The 12,967-nt window shown below is 48.1% G+C and overlaps 1 protein-coding gene across 3 annotated transcripts in view; it reads right to left on the bottom strand.

Moving 5' to 3' along the window:
- The window catches only part of LOC129830876 (TBC1 domain family member 5-like), a 64,166-nt gene that overhangs the window by 22,797 nt on the left and 28,402 nt on the right, over positions 1-12,967 (bottom strand). The gene's annotated exons all lie outside the window — the stretch shown is intronic.

Genomic DNA, 12,967 nt, shown 5'->3' with positions numbered 1-12,967 from the left:
GACACACACACACAATCATACGGACACACACACACACACAATCATACGGACACACACACACACACAATCATACGGACACACACACACACAATCATACGGACACACACACACACAATCATACGGACACACACACACACAATCATACGGACACACACAATCATACGGACACACACACACACACACTCATACGGACACACACACACACACACTCATACGGACACACACACACACACACATAATCATACGGACACACACACACACACACACTCATACGGACACACACACACAATCATACGGACACACACACACACACACACACACACAATCATACGGACACACACACAATCATACGGACACACACACACACACACAATCATACGGACACACACACAATCATACGGACACACACACACACAATCATACGGACACACACACACACACACACAATCATACGGACACACACACACACACACACACAATCATACGGACACACACACACAATCATACGGACACACACACACACACACCATCATACAGACGGACACACACACACACCATCATACAGACGGACACACACACACCATCATACAGACGGACACACACACACACCATCATACAGACGGACACACACACACACCATCATACAGACGGACACACACACACACACATCATACAGACGGACACACACACACACACATCATACAGACGGACACACACACACACACACATCATACAGACGGACACACACACACCATCATACAGACGGACACACACACACACACACACACACACATCATACAGACGGACACACACACATCATACAGACGGACACACACACATCATACAGACGGACACACACACACACCATCATACAGACGGACACACACACACACCATCATACAGACGGACACACACACACATCATACAGACGGACACACACACACATCATACAGACGGACACACACACACATCATACAGACGGACACACACACACATCATACAGACGGACACACACACACATCATACAGACGGACACACACACACATCATACAGACGGACACACACACACATCATACAGACGGACACACACACATCATACAGACGGACACACACACATCATACAGACGGACACACACACACACCATCATACAGACGGACACACACACACACCATCATCATACAGACGGACACACACACACACCATCATACAGACGGACACACACACACCATCATACAGACGGACACACACACACACCATCATACAGACGGACACACACACACACCATCATACAGACGGACACACACACACACCATCATACAGACGGACACACACACATCATACAGACGGACACACACACATCATACAGACGGACACACACACACACCATCATACAGACGGACACACACACACACCATCATACAGACGGACACACACACACACCATCATACAGACGGACACACACACCATCATACAGACGGACACACACACATCATACAGACGGACACACACACATCATACAGACGGACACACACCATCATACAGACGGACACACACCATCATACAGACGGACACACACACCATCATACAGACGGACACACACACCATCATACAGACGGACACACACACACATCATACAGACGGACACACACATCATACAGACGGACACACACATCATACAGACGGACACACACACACATCATACAGACGGACACACACCATACGGACGGACACACACCACCATCATACAGACGGACACACACACACACACACACACACACATCATACAGACGGACACACACACACACACACACATCATACAGACGGACACACACCCATCATACAGAAGGACACACACCCATCATACAGACGGACACACACCCATCATACAGACGGACACACACCCATCATACAGACGGACACACACCCATCATACAGACGGACACACACCATCATACAGACGGACACACACCATCATACAGACGGACACACACCATCATACAGACGGACACACACACACATCATACAGACGGACACACACATCATACGGACGGACACACACACACACACCATACGGACGGACACACACCATACGGACGGACACACACCACCATCATACAGACGGACACACACACACACACACACACACACACATCATACAGACGGACACACACACACACACACACATCATACAGACGGACACACACACATCATACAGACGGACACACACACATCATACAGACGGACACACACACACATCATACAGACGGACACACACCCATCATACAGACGGACACACACCCATCATACAGACGGACACACACCATCATACAGACGGACACACACACACACACACACCATCATACAGACGGACACACACACACACACACATCATACAGACGGACACACACACACACACACACACACCATACAGACGGACACACACACACACACACACCATACAGACGGACATACACATCATACAGACGGACACACACCATCATACAGACGGACACACACCATCATACAGACGGACACACACCATCATACAGACGGACACACACCATCAAACAGACGGACACACACCATCATACAGACGGACACACACACACACACACACCCACATCATACAGACGGACACACACACACACACACACACATCATACAGACGGACACACACACACACACACCATCATACAGACGGACACACACACACATCATACAGACGGACACACACACACATCATACAGACGGACACACACACACCATCATACAGACGGACACACACACACACCATCATACAGACGGACACACACACACACACGGACACACACACACACACACACACATCATACAGACGGACACACACACACATCATACAGACGGACACACACACACACACACACATCATACAGACGGACACACACACACATCATACAGACGGACACACACACACACACACACACCATCATACAGACGGACACACACACACACACCATCATACAGACGGACACACACACACACCATCATACAGACGGACACACACACACACCATCATACAGACGGACACACACACCATCATACAGACGGACACACACACACACACCATCATACAGACGGACACACACACACACACCATCATACAGACGGACACACACACACACACACCATCATACAGACGGACACACACACACACACCATCATACAGACGGACACACACACACACACCATCATACAGACGGACACACACACACACACCATCATACAGACGGACACACACACACACACCATCATACAGACGGACACACACACACACACCATCATACAGACGGACACACACACACACACCATCATACAGACGGACACACACACACACACCATCATACAGACGGACACACACACACACACACCATCATACAGACGGACACACACACACACCATCATACAGACGGACACACACACACACACCATCATACAGACGGACACACACACACACACATCATACAGACGGACACAAACACACACACATCATACAGACGGACACACACACACACACACACATCATACAGACGGACACACACACCATCATACAGACGGACACACACACATTTACATTTACATTTAAGTCATTTAGCAGACACTCTTATCCAGAGCGACTTACAAATTGGACCATCATACAGACGGACACACACACCATCATACAGACGGACACACACATCATACAGACGGACACACACACACCATCATACAGACGGACACACACCGTCATACAGGCGGACGGACGGACACACACCGTCATACAGGCGGACGGACACCGTCATACAGGCGGACGGACACACACCGTCATACAGGCGGACGGACACACACCGTCATACAGGCGGACGGACACACACCGTCATACAGGCGGACGGACACACACCGTCATACAGGCGGACGGACACACACCGTCATACAGGCGGACGGACACACACCGTCATACAGGCGGACGGACACACACCGTCATACAGGCGGACGGACACACACCGTCATACAGACGGACGGACACACACCGTCATACAGACGGACGGACGGGGACACACACACACATCATACAGACGGACGGACACACACACACATCATACAGTTGGACGGACGGACGGACACACACACACATCATACAGACGGACGGACGGACGGACGGACACACACACACATCACACAGACGGACGGACGGACGGACACACACACATCACACAGACGGACGGACGGACGGACACACACACATCATACAGACGGACGGACGGACGGACACATCATACAGACGGACGGACACACATCATACGGACACACACACACATCATACGGACACACACATCATACGGACACACACATCATACGGACACACACATCATACGGACACACACACACATCATACGGACAAATCATACGGACACACACACACACATCATTCGGACACACACACACACATCATACGGACACACACACATCATACGTACACACACACACACACACACACACACAATCATACGGACACACACACACACACACAATCATACGGACACACACACACACACACAATCATACGGACACACACACACACACACACAATCATACGGACACACACACACACACACAATCATACGGACACACACACACACACAATCATACGGACACACACACACACACACAATCATACGGACACACACACACACACAATCATACGGACACACACAATCATACGGACACACACACACACAATCATACGGACACACACACACACAATCATACGGACACACACACACAATCATACGGACACACACACACACAATCATACGGACACACACACACACACACACACACACTCATACGGACACACACACACACACACACACTCATACGGACACACACACACACACACACACAATCATACGGACACACACACACACACAATCATACGGACACACACACACACACAATCATACGGACACACACACACAATCATACGGACACACACACACACAATCATACGGACACACACACACAATCATACGGACACACACACACAATCATACGGACACACACAATCACACACACACACACACAATCATACGGACACACACACACACACACAATCATACGGACACACACACAATCATACGGACACACACACAATCATACGGACACACACACAATCATACGGACACACACACACACAATCATACGGACACACACACACACAATCATACGGACACACACACACACAATCATACGGACACACACACACACAATCATACGGACACACACACACACAATCATACGGACACACACACACACAATCATACGGACACACACACACACAATCATACGGACACACACACACACAATCATACGGACACACACACACACAATCATACGGACACACACACACACAATCATACGGACACACACACACACAATCATACGGACACACACACACACAATCATACGGACACACACACACACAATCATACGGACACACACACACACAATCATACGGACACACACACACACACACACAATCATACGGACACACACACACACACACAAAATCATACGGACACACACACACACACACAATCATACGGACACACACACACACACACAATCATACGGACACACACACACACACACAATCATACGGACACACACACACACACAATCATACGGACACACACACACACAATCATACGGACACACACACACACAATCATACGGACACACACACACACACACAATCATACGGACACACACACACACACACAATCATACGGACACACACACACACACACACAATCATACGGACACACACACACACAATCATACGGACACACACACACACACACAATCATACGGACACACACACACAATCATACGGACACACACACACAATCATACGGACACACACACACAATCATACGGACACACACACACAATCATACGGACACACACACACACACACAATCATACGGACACACACACACACACAATCATACGGACACACACAATCACACAATCACACACACACACAATCATACGGACACACAATCATACGGACACACACACACACACACAATCATACGGACACACACACAATCATACGGACACACACACAATCATACGGACACACACACAATCATACGGACACACACACACACACACAATCATACGGACACACACACACACACACAATCATACGGACACACACACACACACACAATCATACGGACACACACACACACACACAATCATACGGACACACACACACACACACAATCATACGGACACACACACACACACACAATCATACGGACACACACACACACACACAATCATACGGACACACACACACACACACAATCATACGGACACACACACACACACACAATCATACGGACACACACACACACACACAATCATACGGACACACACACACACACACAATCATACGGACACACACACACACACACAATCATACGGACACACACAATCACACAATCACACACACACACAATCATACGGACACACAATCATACGGACACACACACAATCATACGGACACACACACAATCATACGGACACACACACAATCATACGGACACACACACAATCATACGGACACACACACACACACACAATCATACGGACACACACACACACACACAATCATACGGACACACACACACACACACAATCATACGGACACACACACACACACACAATCATACGGACACACACACACAATCATACGGACACACACACACAATCATACGGACACACACACACACACACAATCATACGGACACACACACACACACACAATCATACGGACACACACACACACACACAATCATACGGACACACACACACACACACAATCATACGGACACACACACACACAATCATACGGACACACACACACAATCATACGGACACACACACACAATCATACGGACACACACACACAATCATACGGACACACACACACAATCATACGGGCACACACACACAATCATACGGGCACACACACACAATCATACGGACACACACACACAATCATACGGACACACACACACACAATCATACGGACACACACACACACAATCATACGGACACACACACACACAATCATACGGACACACACACACACAATCATACGGACACACACACAATCATACGGACACACACACACACACACAATCATACGGACACACACACACACACACAATCATACGGGGACACACACACACACACACACAATCATACGGACACACACACACACACACACACAATCATACTGACACACACACACACACACACACAATCATACGGACACACACACACACACACACACAATCATACGGACACACACACACAATCATACGGACACACACACACACACACAATCATACGGACACACACACACACAATCATACGGACACACACACAATCATACGGACACACACACAATCATACGGACACACACACACACAATCATACGGACACACACACACACACACACAATCATACGGACACACACACAATCATACGGACACACACACACACAATCATACGGACACACACACACACACACACAATCATACGGACACACACACACAATCATACGGACACACACACACACACAATCATACGGACACACACACACACACACACACAATCATACGGACACACACACACACACAATCATACGGACACACACACACACAATCATACTGACACACACACACACACACAATCATACGGACACACACACACACACACACACACAATCATACGGACACACACACACACAATCATACGGACACACACACACACACACACACACACAATCATACGGACACACACACACACACACACACACACACACAATCATACGGACACACACACACACACACACACAATCATACGGACACACACACACACACACATCATACAGACGGACACACACACACATCATACAGACGGACACACACACACACACACACATCATACAGACGGACACACACACACATCATACAGACGGACAAACACACACACACACACCATCATACAGACGGACACACACACACACACCATCATACAGACGGACACACACACACACCATCATACAGACGGACACACACACACCATCATACAGACGGACACACACACACACACCATCATACAGACGGACACACACACACACACCATCATACAGACGGACACACACACACACACCATCATACAGACGGACACACACACACACACACCATCATACAGACGGACACACACACACACACCATCATACAGACGGACACACACACACACACCATCATACAGACGGACACACACACACACACACCATCATACAGACGGACACACACACACACACCATCATACAGACGGACACACACACACACACCATCATACAGACGGACACACACACACACACCATCATACAGACGGACACACACACACACACACACCATCATACAGACGGACACACACACACACACCATCATACAGACGGACACACACACACACACCATCATACAGACGGACACACACACACACACATCATACAGACGGACACAAACACACACACATCATACAGACGGACACACACACACACACACACATCATACAGACGGACACACACACCATCATACAGACGGACACACACACATTTACATTTACATTTAAGTCATTTAGCAGACACTCTTATCCAGAGCGACTTACAAATTGGACCATCATACAGACGGACACACACACCATCATACAGACGGACACACACATCATACAGACGGACACACACACACCATCATACAGACGGACACACACCGTCATACAGGCGGACGGACGGACACACACCGTCATACAGGCGGACGGACACACACCGTCATACAGGCGGACGGACACACACCGTCATACAGGCGGACGGACACACACCGTCATACAGGCGGACGGACACACACCGTCATACAGGCGGACGGACACACACCGTCATACAGGCGGACGGACACACACCGTCATACAGGCGGACGGACACACACCGTCATACAGGCGGACGGACACACACCGTCATACAGGCGGACGGACACACACCGTCATACAGACGGACGGACACACACACACATCATACAGACGGACGGACACACACACACATCATACAGTTGGACGGACGGACGGACACACACACACATCATACAGACGGACGGACGGACGGACACACACACACATCACACAGACGGACGGACGGACGGACACACACACATCACACAGACGGACGGACGGACGGACACACACACATCATACAGACGGACGGACGGACGGACACATCATACAGACGGACGGACACACATCATACGGACACACACACACATCATACGGACACACACATCATACGGACACACACATCATACGGACACACACATCATACGGACACACACACACATCATACGGACAAATCATACGGACACACACACACACATCATTCGGACACACACACACACACATCATACGGACACACACACATCATACGTACACACACACACACACACACACACACACACAATCATACGGACACACACACACACACACAATCATACGGACACACACACACACACACACAATCATACGGACACACACACACACAATCATACGGACACACACACACACAATCATACGGACACACACACACACACACAATCATACGGACACACACACACACACAATCATACGGACACACACAATCATACGGACACACACAATCATACGGACACACACAATCATACGGACACACACACACACAATCATACGGACACACACACACACAATCATACGGACACACACACACACAATCATACGGACACACACACACACAATCATACGGACACACACACACACAATCATACGGACACACACACACACAATCATACGGACACACACACACACAATCATACGGACACACACACACACACACACACACACACACTCATACGGACACACACACACACACACATAATCATACGGACACACACACACACACACACAATCATACGGACACACACACACAATCATACGGACACACACACAATCATACGGACACACACACACACACACACACAATCATACGGACACACACACAATCATACGGACACACACACACACAATCATACGGACACACACACACAATCATACGGACACACACACACACACACAATCATACGGACACACACACAATCATACGGACACACACACACACAATCATACGGACACACACACACAATCATACGGACACACACACACACAATCATACGGACACACACAATCACACACACACACACAATCATACACACACACACACACACAATCATACGGACACACACACACACACAATCATACGGACACACACACACACACACAATCATACGGACACACACACAATCATACGGACACACACACACACAATCATACGGACACACACACACACAATCATACGGACACACACACACACACACAATCATACGGACACACACACACACAATCATACGGACACACACACACACAATCATACGGACACACACACACACAATCATACGGACACACACACACACAATCATACGGACACACACACACACAATCATACGGACACACACACACACAATCATACGGACACACACACACACAATCATACGGACACACACACACACAATCATACGGACACACACACACACAATCATACGGACACACACACACACAATCATACGGACACACACACACACAATCATACGGACACACACACACACACACACACAATCATACGGACACACACACACACAATCATACGGACACACACACACACACACACAATCATACGGACACACACACACACAAAATCATACGGACACACACACACACACACAATCATACGGACACACACACACACACACACACACAATCATACGGACACACACACACACACACAATCATACGGACAAACACACACACAATCACACAATCACACACACACACAATCATACGGACACACAATCATACGGACACACACACACACACAATCATACGGACACACACACAATCATACGGACACACACACAATCATACGGACACACACACAATCATACGGACACACACACAATCATACGGACACACACACAATCATACGGACACACACACACACACACAATCATACGGACACACACACACACACACAATCATACGGACACACACACACACAATCATACGGACACACACACACACACACAATCATACGGACACACACACACACACACAATCATACGGACACACACACACACACACAATCATACGGACACACACACACACAATCATACGGACACACACACACACAATCATACGGACACACACACACAATCATACGGACACACACACACAATCATACGGACACACACACACAATCATACGGACACACACACACAATCATACGGACACACACACACACAATCATACGGACACACACACACACAATCATACGGACACACACACACACAATCATACGGACACACACACACACAATCATACGGACACACACACACACAATCATACGGACACACACACACACAATCATACGGACACACACACACACAATCATACGGACACACACACAATCATACGGACACACACACACACACACACAATCATACGGACACACACACACACACACAATCATACGGACACACACACACACACACAATCATACGGACACACACACACACACACACACACAATCATACGGACACACACACACACACACACACAATCATACGGACACACACACACAATCATACGGACACACACACACACACACAATCATACGGACACACACACACACAATCATACGGACACACACACACACAATCATACGGACACACACACAATCATACGGACACACACACACACACAATCATACGGACACACACACACACACACACACAATCATACGGACACACACACAATCATACGGACACACACACACACAATCATACGGACACACACACACACACACACAATCATACGGACACACACACACAATCATACGGACACACACACACACACAATCATACGGACACACACACACACACACACACACAATCATACGGACACACACACAATCATACGGACACACACACACACAATCATACGGACACACACACACACACACACAATCATACGGACACACACACACAATCATACGGACACACACACACACACAATCATACGGACACACACACACACACACACACACACAATCATACGGACACACACACACACACAATCATACGGACACACACACACACAATCATACGGACACACACACACACAATCATACGGACACACACACACACAATCATACGGACACACACACAATCATACGGACACACACACACACAATCATACGGACACACACACACACACACACAATCATACGGACACACACACAATCATACGGACACACACACACACAATCATACGGACACACACACACACACACACAATCATACGGACACACACACACAATCATACGGACACACACACACACACAATCATACGGACACACACACACACACACACACACAATCATACGGACACACACACAATCATACGGACACACACACACACAATCATACGGACACACACACACACACAATCATACGGACACACACACACAATCATACGGACACACACACACACACAATCATACTGACACACACACACACACACACACACAATCATACGGACACACACACACACACAATCATACGGACACACACACACACAATCATACGGACACACACACACACACACACACAATCATACGGACACACACACACACACACACACACACAATCATACGGACACACACACACACACACA

The sequence above is a fragment of the Salvelinus fontinalis genome, chromosome 32, assembly GCF_029448725.1.
Source record: "Salvelinus fontinalis isolate EN_2023a chromosome 32, ASM2944872v1, whole genome shotgun sequence".
Lineage (NCBI taxonomy): Eukaryota > Metazoa > Chordata > Actinopteri > Salmoniformes > Salmonidae > Salvelinus > Salvelinus fontinalis.
The sequence above is the reverse complement of the archived record's forward strand: the minus strand, read 5'-3'. Positions and strand labels throughout refer to the sequence as shown.